The following is a 16,179-nucleotide window of genomic DNA, read 5'->3' as shown; positions in this document are numbered from 1 at the left end:
CAATGAAACACTGTGCTCTGGAAAAACTCTTAGGGCTTCACATCCCTTTGACCCCCCTCCATCTCCACAAGAACTTTAGCCCCAGTGCAGGATGGTCCAAGGCTTACTGACAGACTCCTTTAGCATCTCCTCAATCATACACTGCTGAACCAGATCAACTCTTGGTTTGGTTTGGTTTCTACTCAGTAAATTTCAAGAGCAGCAGGCAGCATTGGAAAGATTTAACGCCTTCCTTATTTTAACACAGAGCGACTTCAAGCACATCAGAAGGAGCCCCAAGTCAGCCAGAACTGAGTCTGCTCCTTAAACAGCCACTAACGCATCAGCAACTCCAAAAGCACTCATTAGCTCTACCATTAGATGCTATCGGAACAGAAACTGGAGTAACTGACTTTAAAAAACAGCTAAAAATCAGTGAGACAAGCAGAGAATAAAGAAGGGCTTTGTAAACTGATCATCCCATCCTAGCAGAACAGGTCCTTTCCTGCAAGGCTGCTCTCAACCGGGCCACCTTTCATTAGGTGCCTGAGCTGCAGCAAGCTCTGGGGTGCCAAGAGAAGTCTCCCTTTCTGCAAGCCCCGAGGCCAGCCTGTGCTCACACTGCTGAATTCCTGCTCCCTGAACCTCTCATCCATCTTTTCCCCACAGTGAGAACTGCTCTGGGAAACCCCTTCAGACAAACATGTTCAGTGTTCCCTAGGAATGATCAATGATATTCTCCAGTCAAACCTGACCCAGGAAGGCAAGCAGACAGCTTTGCTCTCCGTCGTGCCTACCCAGCCCACTCAACATCAGTGTACAGTAAGCATGCAAATAGGGGCTGCCACAAAGCAACTTCAGCCTCGCTGTGTTCGTGCTTGACAAACAGATCCAAAAGTCACTTCCTGACCTTGCAGAAGTTACCTAACATCTGACATCATTACCAGTCAAATGAAAGACATTCTGCAAGGTCCAGAGTACCGCTATTGCTCACGGCCCTTACTGCAGTTTGAGGATGTGCAAACAATTTCCAGCATTTTGCAGAATCAAGTAGTGCTTGAACCTAAATTAAGAGAGCATCCCAACTAAATACCAGATAGGAAAGCTGCTGAGTGAACAGGCTACTGGCAAAACTGATTTTGAGAAAGAAACCTCTTTAGCATCTCAAAATGCTTCAGCCTTTAGAATGGGGAGTTTGGGCATCCCATCCAACTTCATTTTTCTTTATTAGTCCCAAAAGTGAAAATGATCTGCCAAGCAGACAAAATATTTTTTACTTCTGCAATTCCTTAAATGAATGCACATGTCTTGTCAGAATTACTTTTTCCAGGCATTTAGAAATACTAAAGGTTTATCTCCTTGGGAAGACAGTAGAGCAAAATGGGAAGTGTTACACATGTGTATACAAGGAGGTGGTTACAGAGCCGAGGGAAATACTGGCTCTTTACTCCATTGTCTGGGTATTTACCTTTTGATCAAACTACTGAGCCATCAGTAATTGCATCTTTATGATAAGGACACATTTCTGCTGTAGCATTTGTGTAGCAGCAAGGAGTGATTATCTTGTGACACAGTTCTATTACACAGTCCTCCCACTGAATTGGTTTTCTCAGTGTTACTGAAGCACTTGAATGGTTTTGCTTTCTCATGTCTCAGTACAGCAGAACAACTGTGTGAATAACTTGAGAATGAAGAGTGCTATTTATCCAAATGAGTCCTCTGGTGCCTTCTTGCACCTAGGCTGTGTTATTTCATTTAGCTTGGTTCATAAAAATACAAGTAAGTGAGAATTTATTCCTTTGCCAACAATTAAAGGAGCTAGTTATAAATAAAACACACCTTCATTTGAGAGACCCTTTCATGCATAAACTCCTTAGAAGTGAATGCATTTGCAGAGTGCATGGGCAAATTCCTTTCCATTGAAGAGTCTCTCTGAACCCATCCCCCTTGACACTCACAGCCAAAACAATAAGGCATGGCCACAGGTGAGGTGATTGCTTTATCTGCAGGTAATTCCAAATCACTCTCTATGTGGAGCTGAAGGAACAACATGGCTGTTTCCTGGGATATGAGACCTCTCCCACACAGATGATGGCTCAATCACCATCTGCTACAGTGAAGGGCTCAGCATCGAGCCCTTGGTGACATATATCACACAAGCAGCAAATTACTATCTTTACTATCAGCTTCAATGGCCAGTTTGACTAGAGTCTGACACTGCCATTATCTAATTTGAGGTGTCAGAGACAGAAATGACAGGAGCAAGTCCCGAAAGAAATGCTTCCAGAAGGTCAGCCGGTCAGAAGCCAAGGGGAAGCCACCTGAAATGACAATGGCCCAGTGCTCTGCTGGGGACCCACGTACCCAAAGAGCAGGCTCATCCCCACAGTAAAGCAGACCACCACAGTCCTTGTCATCACTACACTCCTGAGCTGATCCAAAGGCTCTTCTGACACAGATATTTAAGTCACTGAGCACTATCAGGTGTGGAGCCCTCAGTGCTGGTGAAGTGATGAAATGCAGTGGCTTATAGAGGAATGCCACAGTGCTGAAATGCACACTGAGCAGCATTGCAGTGTTCCCACCTTAGCTTTCCTTCAGCACACCAATGACACTGCCTGGCTTTCATCCAGGCCTTTATGCTTTGGATCAGAGGGAAATCCTACCTGTGGCACAAACCATTTTGGCAATAACTATGTACAGTCACACATGTGCTGAGCCTTGCAGGAGAATCCTCTAGCCAGGTTTCAACAGCAGATGTAAGTCCTGCCTCTGATTAAGGCATGGGAAGGTGCTTTATTCATCAGTGACGCTGGCTGCCATTAAAAGCATTAGAGACTTTCGCCAGCTGTCACCACTGCCTTTCTAGTATTAAACATAGGTAAAAGCTCTAGCTCTGGAATTAAATGCAGCTGCTTGGTGCACTTCAGATCACCAATATGGGTTTCAGTTCCCTCTCATCCCAGCTCTGCTCCCCTTCCAGGCTTTGCAGGCATTAACCTCTGTGAACGTCTTGGGACAATGTTGGTAGCTCTGAAGTTTCTAACACATTCCTAGGAAAACCAAGAGAGCCCCAGATTCCTTTTATAGCATAAGCCCACTCATTTGACAAACTGAAGGAAAATAAAACCCCCCCACAAAACAAAACCCACAAAAGGAAAAGTTTCACCAGATCTGAATCCTGCTCATCAGTGTGAGTATACTTTGCCATCCATTCAGCTCACCAGATACGACATGAAAGAACAACAGGGCATCTGAACGTGGCAAAACTTAGCTGAAAAGAGAAAAGGCTAACGGAGGAATCGGTGACTCCACATAGCCAACACAGACACAGCCTCCCACCACCATCTGAATGTGTCAGAGCGCCTGCGGTTATTCTGTCCTTAACAATGTTCATTTATCCAGGACTAAATATGAGATTTCTAAGCTGGATTTGTGAATTCCTGCAGAGGCTTTGATTTAGTTCCTGACATGCTGCAGGGAGGCATAACTGGAGTCAAGAGTTACATGCCATGCTCGCTTAATCTCCTCTAAAATGCTACAAAAAAACCGCAGGGAGATCCCCTTAAAAAATACGTGCAAAAAGGAATGGACAAGAGCAAAACCACCTTTTCACATGTGTGGGAGACTTGTCTGTTTAAGAGCTAGGGCTGGTGGAAGACACTGTTTCTGCCACACAGCTAATTACTTTGGGTCTTCTTATCAAACAAATGGACTGGGATGATACGCCAATAACAGGAGGAAGGATCTAATTGAGGGATACCAGGGGGTAACACAGATCTTCTTGTTAAACTGAATTTGTTAATCTAGTGTATATGAGAAAAGGGCAAATGGGAGGGAGAATTCCTCCTTGTTAAACATTTACCAAATGTTGGGTTATTTGAGCCCTGGGGAGAAGTAAATGTATTCACTACTTAAAGGCTGGAGCATTTGGTCTTCTCAGTTGGAATTTATCCCGATTTGAAAGGAACATTTTTTCCCACTTGGAAAGGTTAGCAGCCTTTGTCTATGCGAGTGATTTAATATAATGGACCATGATTATTGTTGGATTATTATAATGGCACATTGGCACAGTTATAGTTAAAGTTTTGGCACAGTTTGTCTCATAAACTGCTATTTTACAACTCGGCTATAAAAGTTTACTTCGGTCTGAAACTTGAGATACAAGATCTCAGTCCAGGAGGAGTCCTTTTTACTTTTTTAAGCCAAATTAAAAGAAAAAAAAAAAAGCTTAAAAATTCTCCTGGCTAATGTTTAAGTTATGCAAGTATTAAATACAAATTGAAATCTACTGGCTGAAGACACTTGACGGCATTTGCTTGCTCCTGAATTCCATTTGAGTTAAACCAAAATATTTCAACCTCTTTTATGTAGAAACATGGCTTTCCCACTTACAGTATTTTTTGAAGAAAAACGTGGAATAGTAAACCAGCTGGGGTATTAAACAGAAAAATGAAGTGTGCCACAAGCACTCCGTTCAATAGGATTAAAGCATGTATTTGTTACTAAGAATGCAACTGTTTTTTTTATTCTGCAATATGAAAATACACTATCATTTGTTTTTAAATCAATGTTTGCAAAGGGTTTTTTTGCAATATACTCATATACTGAGGAAAAATTAATCTTGTTTTAAAAGCCCCTCTGGCCACTATAGTGTAAGACTATAGGACAAATGAAGTCTAACACTATCATCTGCACAAAGCCACTGAGTTTTCTTCTGAATTCTTGATTCTTAAAGACACAGTAGCTAAACACAGACCACACCAGCTCTCATTTCTGCTCCCACAAAGAACTGTAAAGGAACTCAAATACCAGTCTATGAAAGTACCACTTACTGATATTGTAACTCTACCATTTACAATTTACTACCATTACTCTACCTTGGGCAACATGGTCTAGTGTGAGGTGTCCCTGCCCGTGGCAGGGGTGTTGGAACTACATGATCCTAGGGTCCTTTCCAGCCCTAACTATTCTATGATTCTATGATTTAGATCCACCTGGTGCCAAAGACATTGCAGATGGCAAATATACCATCAAACCTAGAAAAAAAACAAAAGTTTGCAGGAAATACAGGGCAGTATAAAGCTATGGAAATGACAATAAAGAACAGAAGTTTTCAAGATAAGGCTAAACATGATAAGCAGAGGAAGAACCAACATAACTTTAATAGAAGAAAGTCATGCCTTGCAATTCTGTTAGAGTCTTCCAAAGGAGCCAGTCAGTGTGGATAAAAGTGATAGAAGCAATATAGCATACCTTGGATCTTCTAGATGCTCTCAACAAAGTCCTTTTACAGAAGTGCGACAAGAGGTTTCAATAAATGCATAAAAGACTAAAACCAAAACAGCAACAAGTAGTAATTTTTCACAGTGAAAGGAAGGTTTCAAAAGAAATCTCTAATACTTATTGCTATTCGATATATTAATAGCCTGAGAAAGTGGGCAAATAATTTCACTACTTCAGTAGTTTTATATCCGCAGCAAAACTAAAGGTAACCTCAAAGAGCTGCAAAAGGACTCTGCACTCAGTAATAAAATGACAAATGAAATTCTGTGACAATAAACAGTAAGTGATGCACTTGGGTAAAATAACTGGAGTCATAAATACACAAGGATAGGCTTCAAGTTAGGTACTACTATGCAGGAGGGGTCTGGGGGTCTAAGTCCACAGAAAGGAAAGCTCAGAGGAGGTTAAAAGGGAAAACAAGGATGAGGCATTTTTAGGAAAGGAATGGGGACCAAAAGGAAAACCTGATCATCACCTAAACCTGCAGCCTGCTGCTTAAGTTCTGCTCACTCATCTCAAAATAGGATATGCAAGAACATGAAGACATATAAGGAGGGCCAAGGAGGGTATGCGGAATGCCTTTCAAGATGAGCCTATATGGGTAAGGATCCTTCGGCTTGGGGAAGATAACCAAGCAGACATTACAGGTATTGGCCTGCAAAACCATAAACAGCATACAGAAAGGGGATATTAAAAACAAGGAAGAAGCGCAAGTGCCATTCTTTGCAATTAAGCAGCAGAGTGCAGTACCCCATGAGCAATAAGCACAGGCAGTTTCTAAAAGAGATTAAGAAGTTCACAAAGGAAATTTGATGAGCACGATGAATCTTCTGATTCGCCTCTGCCTCCCAAAGGGCTTTGGCCCAGGACAGCCAGAATCAGGAATCTCAGAGCACATCTGGGGATCTGTGGGATCATTTCCCCTCCTACTGTATGGTGGGTCTTGGAAAATGCTGGCTGCTCACTGGTGAAGACTCGCCCATCCAGGTTTCTTGATACCATAAAAATAAAATAAAATAAGAGCCTTTTTTATCATAGAGATTTATCATTTCTCATAAAAATAAAACCTTTTCCCTACAAAATTTCTTTATGCAGAAGTTTTAGCACCTGATCCGCGTGGTTCACGCTCTTGCGGCACAGAAGTGTACTTGAAGTTCTTTGAAGGCAAAGAAGTGTCTTGAAGTTCCCACCCATCCTGTGCTACACTTTATAAACACATGCATAAGAGGAGCTGTAAACAGCAACAGACTGTTGTGCTATTTCAAACATTCCTACCAGCACATCCTGCGTACTGCACAAGGTGATGGCCAGCCTTCACACTGACCCAGTCTGTTTGGATGTCACCTCTCTACACACACACACACACAATGGGGCTAGTCTAAGAGTACAGAAAGTCAAGACAAACTCACAGTTAAAGCTAATCTGCTATCTGCTTAATGACAGGCAAAATTTTTCATGGGGTAAAAAGCATTAAAGGCAGCCTATATCTTCTAATATTGAGTTAAATTAATTTTTTAATCCTGCTCGTAGTGCTGTTTGTAACATTCCAACTCATATTTATCTTTTTTGTATTAAAACACGATGCCATTCTATAAATAGCTACAGGTTTCTTGGCAATGTCGGTGTGATGGCGGATTAATTAAACTGGAAAGCAGAGAGTGTGGGGACTAGATTTATATAATGAAAACAATATATCTGCTAACACTGGAGAAGTGCTGACACTGTAATAATGCTGATATTAATATTTGGTGCAGAACATCTTAGAGCGCATTAATAAGATGGCTACATCTGGTGGGCTGAGAAACGATCAGAACACAGAAATTACCAGAAGAAAATAAAACTGTTACGTTACTATTAATATTATGAATCTCACTCCCATTCAGAAAGATTCACTGGCATCTTGTATTTTAATACTTGGTGCCTGCAAAGAGCAGTCCAATGACTTCCCATGCGAGCTTCACATCAGTCGTAAGAGTATTCGGATATTTGCTGGATTGTGTCCCTAGACAACATCACACCAACACGAAGTCAAATGTTGACTAAAGAAATCAATGAGAAAAAAGCCATAATAATTTAAAATCTATCCCCTCTTTCTGCATAGCAGCTTGTTAAACAGCCAACCTGGTGTACGGATTTATGTTAACATAGCACTGTCGTCTTCAAAACCAACCCTGTTACAAGCATGGAGGATCAACACCAAAGCATCAAAACAACACGTCTGAACTTAAAAACGATTTCCAGGATTTAACAGAAAGTCACAATAATATAATTATATTTGAAGCTTATACAAAACCAAACCAGGGGAAAAGCAGAAAATACACAAAGAAGCTAATTAGAAGGAAAATCCGCCTTAAATACAAGATGCCCCAAGGCATTTAAATATTCAAGAATGTTAAAACTCATTCAAACTTCACCTCACTATACTTAGGAAACAAAAGGCACCTACTAATTCCCATTTGATACTTCTGCCATCCAACTTCCAGCTCATCCCAGTGTGTTGCGTATGATGGAAACAAGTAGTAAAACTAAGTTATTTATTAAAATTATAGAATAAAGACTCAGAGCGAAGATATATATGCACATGTCAGTGGTCCAAATAAATTAGGGTCATTTTTATCAGTAGATTATGACAATTTTTACATTTATTATAATATTTTTCACATAACTATTCTGTCTGGTGACGTTTCTGCACATACATTAAATATATGTGACAGTATATAAAGTATAGCTAGATATTTGACCATTGCTAAATGCTGCAGTAGTTTGAATACATTTACAGACTGTCAAATATTTTAGATTTTCAAGTGATGCATTTTAAAACACAGTAAAACGAAGATAATTTACAGAGGAAAAGAAAGATTCTGCTCTTGGCTACTAATAAGTAACCTCAGCCTCCTGACAGGTCTGAGAGTACCAGACCACATCTTTATTATCTTTAAAGGCATGAGCCATGTTAAGAAATAACAGAGGTGGGAAGATGCTTATAGTACCAGGCTATCTGTATAAATCAGTGCAGAGCTATTGATAAAGTTATATTAATTCTCACCAGCTGAAAACCTGGCCGAGAATCTTAAATCCCACTTCCTGTAGACTATGGGCCAACATGGGAAGAAGAACATGATCAAAACAAAACCAGTTATGTTTTAATTTTTAGGGCAACCTTCATCCTGGCGCTTGGCATTTTTATTTAACTGAACACACTTAACCTGGAATTAGCAGAGATAAATTTTATAGTGAGAGAGTAACACAAAGTAGTCCCTGTCCAGCTTCACCTACAGCAACTCTTGTCTCCATTCTCCCCTTCTCCCCTCCAGCTAGCCGTCACCTCTTCAAACCCATGTCCCTTAATTCAGAATCCTGCCCTATAAGCTCCAGGCTCATCTTCTGACCTCATTCCCTTATTCTTCATCTTTCTGTCCAGAGCTGAGGGCCCTGGTCGCTTGCCAAGCCCTCTCCATGGCTCATCATCTCTCCACTCCTTCTCTACCACCTTCCCAGTTCTTCACCTTTCCAACCAAACCCCAGGCTTCTGTTCTCACCTTGCCTGTCCTGCCATTCTTCTCATCTACTTCCAAACTGGATGCCCCTCAAGACTGCTTAGGAAAGAATAAACTGACACAGAGATGTAGGCTTCCTAGCACAAATGTTTGCCATCCTCTAATAGCCCTGAAGAAAGGGGCAGCGTGCTGAAAGCACATCTTCACCTTCCATCACACAGTGCTCCTGCCCTGAGGCAGATTTGGAGAGGCTCTGCGCTCTTTGGGCAGAGAGTCTGAAAGTCCAACTCCTTGCTGTTGAATATGCATGAACTAAGTTTGTTAAAAGCCTGACAGCTTTGCCAAATTTGGGTGGATTTTGACAGAAACCACAAAAGGCATATCCTTGAAACAAAAGCCAGTTCATTGCCAGCTTTCATGCCTCTGCTCCAAAGCATGGGTGTGCCATGCAGTTTTAAAGAAAAGATCACCAGAATTGTTTTTTTGCCTTTTATTCCCTCCCTACTATTGCACAACACTGTTGTTCCAGCCTCCCCCCTGCCTTGCTCCACCTCCCAGCCCTATGTTTTTGGGATTGCTTCGTCTGAGATTTCTCAGTCTGGAGTAGATAGCTGGAGTAGAATGCACTTAGCAAAGACACTTGCACCTGAAAACAGGATCTCCTACAAGTCCCTCAATTGTGAAGTGCTCTTCAGTCCTAGTTTCTCAAAGCTGAGACCATACAACATACTACATATTTTCTCACAGCCAGATCCACACCCCACTGCAAAGTCACTTCCAACAACCTTAGGATAGAGCACGCTGGGGAGATGCAGGTTTCTGCTGGTGCAGCAAAGTGCTTAGTTTTTTTTTTTGTGGGAAAAGGACTTTCAATCAGGAATCAGTTCCAGGAAAAGGGATGAACTGAAACATGAAAGTGGCGCATCTACTATTTGTTAATGGCTTGCTTTAAAAATTTGCGAGGTGCTTTAAGTCCAGGATAGGTTCCAGACACACTGAAAAAAGCATAAATAAATACAGTATCCCACCCTGCCCCAAATGGGATATAAGGCAGCGACTGACAAGCTGCCTACAGAGCCTAAGGAAGGAAACAGATGTAGAAACTTTTATAGGCAATTCCTCAGATTCTCTAGGAACACTGGTTAAGCATTAAAGAAAGAGCCAAACACAAACAGTCATTTATGCATGTCTAAAACGTCTGTTTCAAGCCAAGAGCCAAGCCAGCCTCCAAGCTACTGGAGATATCGCCCTGATCCTCACCTTCTCCAGGGGAACACTGGCCAGGCGGCACCTGTCCGAGGGCTGTGCTGCATCCCAAAAGGCAGCACAGCACACCACAGTCTGTGCTTCTCATCTATTTATTATAAGTGTTGGAAGCTCCAGCTTCTGTCAGTGGTAGCCACTAGTGGATTCGACAAGACTTTGTTCTTCTGCTTCTTGCAGCTGACAGGGAAGCCAGGAGCTGACAAGCCACAGCCACCCTTTCCTTTCCCCTTCCTCCGCGCATTGCAAGGCACAGTATGCAGTAGACAATCATTAAAATCCAACCCAATTGGCTTTCATTTGCACTGCTAAGTGCACCCAGAGGATATCTAAGAAACTCTCCAGTTTGACTTTCTACCTCTGCACTGCAACTTCAAACTATTCCAGCAGTCAATGCTTCTCCTCGGCCAATGCCACGATGTGCAGCATGGTTCAGGAATACAGAAACATGGCACTACAAAGTAGCTCAAAAGGAAAACTATGCAAGTGGTTCTCTTTACGGTATATTGCAGAAAGCTCTGCAAGCAGATATTTGTATATGGCAAGCTGGAAGCTTTATGTCCATTAATGACTACCTGGAGGAGAACACACAAGAGACATGGATTTCAGCAAAACACTTGGCTCTAGTTTTGGAGGCTCTGGGATCTACTTCAGATTCCCCAGTCAGCACCTACCCCACTGGTCTGAAACAAAATACTCATGTTCCTAAAAACCTGGAGGAACACTTCAGTCCCCAGCCTCTGTACTGAGACAAGGGCTGGGTTAGATGATACTCAGTGGGTGTTGGAGTGCACATCTGTTCCCACATCCCAACAAAATCCTTCTCTGGAGAGTTAATGCTGACTCAGGGCAGGCACTTACTCTGCCAGAACTTCCCTGCCACTTATTTCCCTCTGTCAAAGCCCTTGCAGGGTACACATGTTAATTAAATTCCTTCCCTTGGGAAATGGTTTAGATTAGGACGCTCAAAAAAATCAAGGCTTTCATACAGGCTCAGCCCTGCCAGATGCTAAACACCTCTTCCTTGTCTGATGACCGCTAACCAATAGCCCTGAAAGCCAAAATCCCACCACTGCCTTGCAGCAAGACAAAAATTAACAGGTAGCCTAGATTCACTGGTCGTGTTTCATTTACAAAACCTTACAGGTCAGTCTAGTTTCACTTGCAGGAAAACTGTATCAAAACAGCTTTTGAAATCCATAGGACACAACCCTGTTATTCAAAAATCAATAGATCAGCACCTTTTTCTTTTTAGGATACTGACTCAGTGTTACTGAATAAAGGCTTCCTTTAAGCTTGTCGACTTGAATTCCTCTGCTGACAAACATATGCACTCCCTCCCCGTTTCCCTGCTAGTAAGAGGTATGGTAATTATTTCCCCAGAGAACAATAATTTTGCAATAAATCTCAGAAGCAGCATGATTTGACAAATTAAGCTGAGAGCCAAGGATACCAAGTGCAGTTTGCTTCTTTGAAGCTACTGGTATCAGAAATTATTTCCAATATCCCTTTAAATGCTTAAATGCTTTCACTTTGAAAGGATGAAAACAGAAATCTTGACAAAACTACTGCTAGTCTGTGTTTTAAAGGAGCGAGACTCTAAAATTGACTCGAGAGAAGCTTCTTTCCAACTGAGAAATGCACATGTGATTTACCTTCCTGGCACTTTTTAGCATTTCCTACAGTTATCAATTGACAGGACTGCAATAGAAACAATATCAATAGCAGTATCCTGTTCAAAGCAGCAGCATTTTTACTTTCATTATGAAGACTTCATTGTTTTTTCCCATATATTAATGACATTTTTCACATCTTCCCCTTACTTGGCCCTGAGGTCTTTCTTATTTTATAATTACCTTATGAAAGACACTGAACTGTTGAGAAAGGGCTAAAACCCCCAGTTTTCCTTAGCAAAACAGTAGCAGCATCCTGCCAATATACAGCCTGGGTATTACAACAGTTAAAGGATTTCTGTGCGGCTGGGGACTTCTGCTCAAATGTCTTTCTTTTTTTCTGCAACATTGGGAGGAATGTATTAAACTCCTAAAAAGATCCTTCCCTCTGTAAATTGTTCCTTCTCCCTTTGCTATGATAAATGCCATCTCAGAGACGGTGGTACACAAACTGCGAGGATTTATAGCGCATTTCCAACACTAATATTAAACATACCCTTTAAACTTCAGTTCGGAAAGCTCTCGATCCTCCTCACCCCCCTTCAGAATCATTTAACAGCTGTTAAGTCACCTTCAAAGAATTTGCAAATCCTTTGAAGTACAGCACAAAAAATAGACTCCAACATCTTCCCAGCAGTTGCAGGTAATGTGTAATAATTTCTGAAAGCAGACAGAGATATAGCTGTCTAATGCCAAGTTACCACCTCCCACCCTGAAAACACGCTTTTGTGAAGCTCCCTTATGCTGCAGTGGCATTGGGTATGAATGACAAGGATTTTTCTGTTTCTTTTTGGATAACTTACAAATGTTTCTTTTTTAGAGAGGAGATTCTTCTATGACTCCTTTGCAGCAGGGCTTCCGTTTGCAATAACATCTTAACAGCTCTCTTCACTACCTAATTTCTTACTTACAGATCCAATTTGGTGGAGCAGCTGCATAGGGAGGCCTCTGCCTACCTGTCATAGATATTTCCATTTTGTGACAGTGTGGCCATGGATTGTCAATATTAAGCCTTTAAGAACAAAGCGTTCCTGAGCAGAGTATATCACTCCCTTTTAGTCAAGTACTAAAACTCTTTAAAAGCATCTCTTTAAAGATTTCAAGTTTAACTCACTCCAAACTCCCTTACCATGCACGTGGCAGTGATGCTCCTACCCAGCCCCCTGAAAACAAAGACTTCTCATGTAGGAAAAAAGTAATTGTCTGTCTTTTAAGAGTTCAGAGTGCAGAAGGTTTGCACAATTAAAACATTTTGTAAATCTTGCTAGTGGCCCAAAGGTTAAATACTTTCCTTTGCTAGTACAGACCACATAACTGAGAGGAGGCAAACGAGTTTATTCTTTGAAAGGCCATGAAAAAAAAACCCAGAAGTTTATTTGTGCTCACAAATCCTTTCAGGTCTAAAGAACCAGCAAGATAATAAATTGTTTTTGCTGAAAACAGGAAGTTTGGCAGAGATGCAAAAGGACAGCTAAACTTTGGCTAGACAGCCCAAAGCACTGCTTTTGACTTTGAAAATATTTCCAACAAAAAAAAGCCCAAAGAACAAAATGAGAAGAGTGAAGTGCCTCGAATCCATAGAAAGCTAAAGGAACAGCAAAGGCATCTGGCAGTGGTAAACTGTTGCCAAACTTGTGGTTGCATTTTGCTGTCTTACAGGCTGGTTTGCCAGTTTGCAGTAACTGGCACCAAGCGCAGCTGAAACCCACATTTATAAAGCCTCAAACGCTGTCAAAGCTAGAAAAGTTTTGATTCTTTTCTTTCTTCTTTTCATCTGACCAAGACTAAAAGAATAAATAAATTAGCATCACTCATAATGGTCTGCTGTATTAAAGGGAGACAATAAAATTTTGAGTGTCAAAACTAAATCCCTACCAGGTTTGACGGAGCCAAGGCCAAACTATGCCCACCCAATGGGGTAACGCAACAACTCTGGCTCATGACATGTCTTTCCCACTCCTACCTCAGCATCAGGCCTCAGCACTGGGACTCTGGTAGGAGAAGACATCATTCAGCAAGCAATGCAACTTGAATGCAACAGCTGAGTTGATATCATGTTTCTTTAAAAACAACATATGTGCACAATACATCCGTCCCAGACACCTCTGGAAACTAAGACACATCCAGCCTTTTAGAGGGATTTCAAATCGGTTATAGAACATGACCACCTGCTATGGCCCTGGAGCTAAGCCAGTGATTAGGCTTATGGCAGGCTCCAGCACTGCCCTCTTCTTGTTGATATAGTGGCACAGTTCTGGCCTGTGTGGATTTGTTCCCTCCTTACCAACAGGCAAGCAGGGTTCAAGGGTTGCCACCAGCCAGGGATTGCTCCTAGGAAGCTGTTCAAACATTGCAGACTTCTTTTAGGTATGAAAGGGTTTAGACCACATGGATACAAGCTGCACCATGACATTTGCCCAAAGGAATGGAGAGCAAATCCCTAACCACTTCAGTAACCCAAATCTAGCAGATGACGCAAAGGGTCCTTTCCAGCACTATACTCATATGAACACAGCTTTTAAGTAAGGAAATATTAAATACATGAATGTAGGTATTTGGGAACTTTATCCCAAAACATGCATTTTGGGATAAAACTGGACATGATCAAACTGAAAACTCCCCCCTCCCCATGTTGTTTGGAGTTCCTCCCCCTTTCTTTTTTTCTTTCCTCCCTCTGCACTCACATTTATTAGGAAAATATGGATCTTCAAAACATTTATCACAAAGGACTACTGGATCCTTTGGGCCAACCAACACATAAATATTATCAACACCATACATATTATCTTCTGAAACATGCAGTGACCACAGACTGATCTTTTTTATAAGATCCATTACTACTGTTATGCAGTCTTAAAACCCAGTTTTACCAGCAGAGATGATTTTGACTATATCTGCTTCTTTTCATCCCAAAATAAGGCCTCATCACAAAGTCTTGAAATAGTAGAAGAAGGTGAGCTCAAATCTGCTCTTCATTTGATTTCCTTACTACATTTACTTGCCAAATTTAACTGCAAGACCACTCATTTATACCTGCAGGAGCACACACAAGACAAACACGATGGCATAAAATGAGGATATAATACGCAAGAAACTGGATCACAAAGGTCCTGAGAGGTTTTAATGATTAGCAAGGATACCAATGAGATGAAAACAACCCTACCTGTGTAGATACTTAAATGTCAAGCTTTTAGAGGGACTTGAGTCAGAACGCTGATATTCTCAGCCCCTCTAAAAACCTAGAGCAGGTATTCCGTATGTAGCACCCTCACCATGTGCTCTTTAAGAATAACAACAATGATAACAACACCTGCACCTTACAACACAGCATTTTTCATCTGTCAAAACAAAACACTTCACAAAGGAGACAAAACATTATCCTGCCTTGTTTAGAAAATGAGACAATCAAGTCTGGAGAAATGAAATCACTTACCCAAGACCATTCAGCTGAAGCAGTAGCAAAGTCTGGAGAAGCCAGAGTCCTCGTGCAGATCTTCAATGTAAGCCTTTAATACTCAGCGCTGCACTTTGAACTTCAGTAGAGCAAGTAATACTATGTTTGCATCTCTCACAGATCTGGGCTGAGCTTTAGTTATAACCTGGAAGCTCTTCAAAAGCTGTGGATTAAAAAGCACTATATAAATGCAAAGTGTGATTATTATTCAACAGATATTGGAAAAATTACTGCAGTTTGTATTTGTTTTTCTGTATTTGTGGGATTTATGTTGTTTCAACACTTGAACAGCTTTTGATAATGACACCATCTGTTAATTCTCACCCCTCACTAAATTAGAACAAGTGGTGGAATTGTTAGACTGCAGTTTTACAGATCCCAGCTTAGCAAACAAATCTGAACTTGGGGTCAGCAAGAGACATTACCAGCAGTGGGAAGCAGCAACTGGTCAGGCACAACTTCAAGCCCAAGCAGAAGGGAAAGGAAAGAACTATCAGAAACAACACAACTCTAGACAAGTCCTCTGGAATAGTTCTTTATTAGGTTGTGCTCCGTTTCCTGACCCTACCAGGTGAACATCATTCACTCAGAGGCTACTCAGAGTAGTGGGGTAGCAGTGGGTGGGGTATTTCAGTTCTGATTTAAGTTCATATAGACACCTGGGTACAGTTCCAAGGCTCTTGAAGTGCAGCAAGCTTCAGGTGGGCAGAGCTCTGAGCTGCTGTCCTCCCAGACAGAGCCTTGTTTAATTTTACTGGATCAGGGTTCAAAGATGATACAAATTACTACAATTTCATTTACAGAACACGTGCATTACCTGCAAAAACCACCAAATATGTGGCAGGAGGTGGGCCATAAGCATGTACTGGTAACAGGCTTTCAAAGTGAAATAAAAATTCATAATCAGCCTGTTGGTTATCCTCCCCTCACCCCTTTTTCCTTAAATATTGGTATTCTTCTCTCTGCTCTAAGAGGTGCTCTTTCTCTGTCTTTGAGGAACTGATATAATATATTTGTACCCACTAAA

General features: G+C 41.4%; 1 long non-coding RNA gene across 1 annotated transcript; it reads right to left on the bottom strand.

Moving 5' to 3' along the window:
* Positions 1–5,168: 5,168 nt before the first annotated feature.
* LOC136014505 (uncharacterized) lies at positions 5,169–15,710 on the bottom strand. The gene is made up of 3 exons (XR_010612743.1): positions 15,578–15,710; positions 15,132–15,315; positions 5,169–6,256 (listed from the first exon to the last, which is right to left on the bottom strand). It is a non-coding gene; the product is annotated as an uncharacterized LOC136014505 (long non-coding RNA).
* Positions 15,711–16,179: the final 469 nt, after the last annotated feature.

This window comes from Lathamus discolor, chromosome 5 (assembly GCF_037157495.1).
Source record: "Lathamus discolor isolate bLatDis1 chromosome 5, bLatDis1.hap1, whole genome shotgun sequence".
Lineage (NCBI taxonomy): Eukaryota > Metazoa > Chordata > Aves > Psittaciformes > Psittacidae > Lathamus > Lathamus discolor.
Note: the sequence above shows the minus strand (reverse complement) of the source record. Positions and strands in the feature narration are given on the sequence as shown.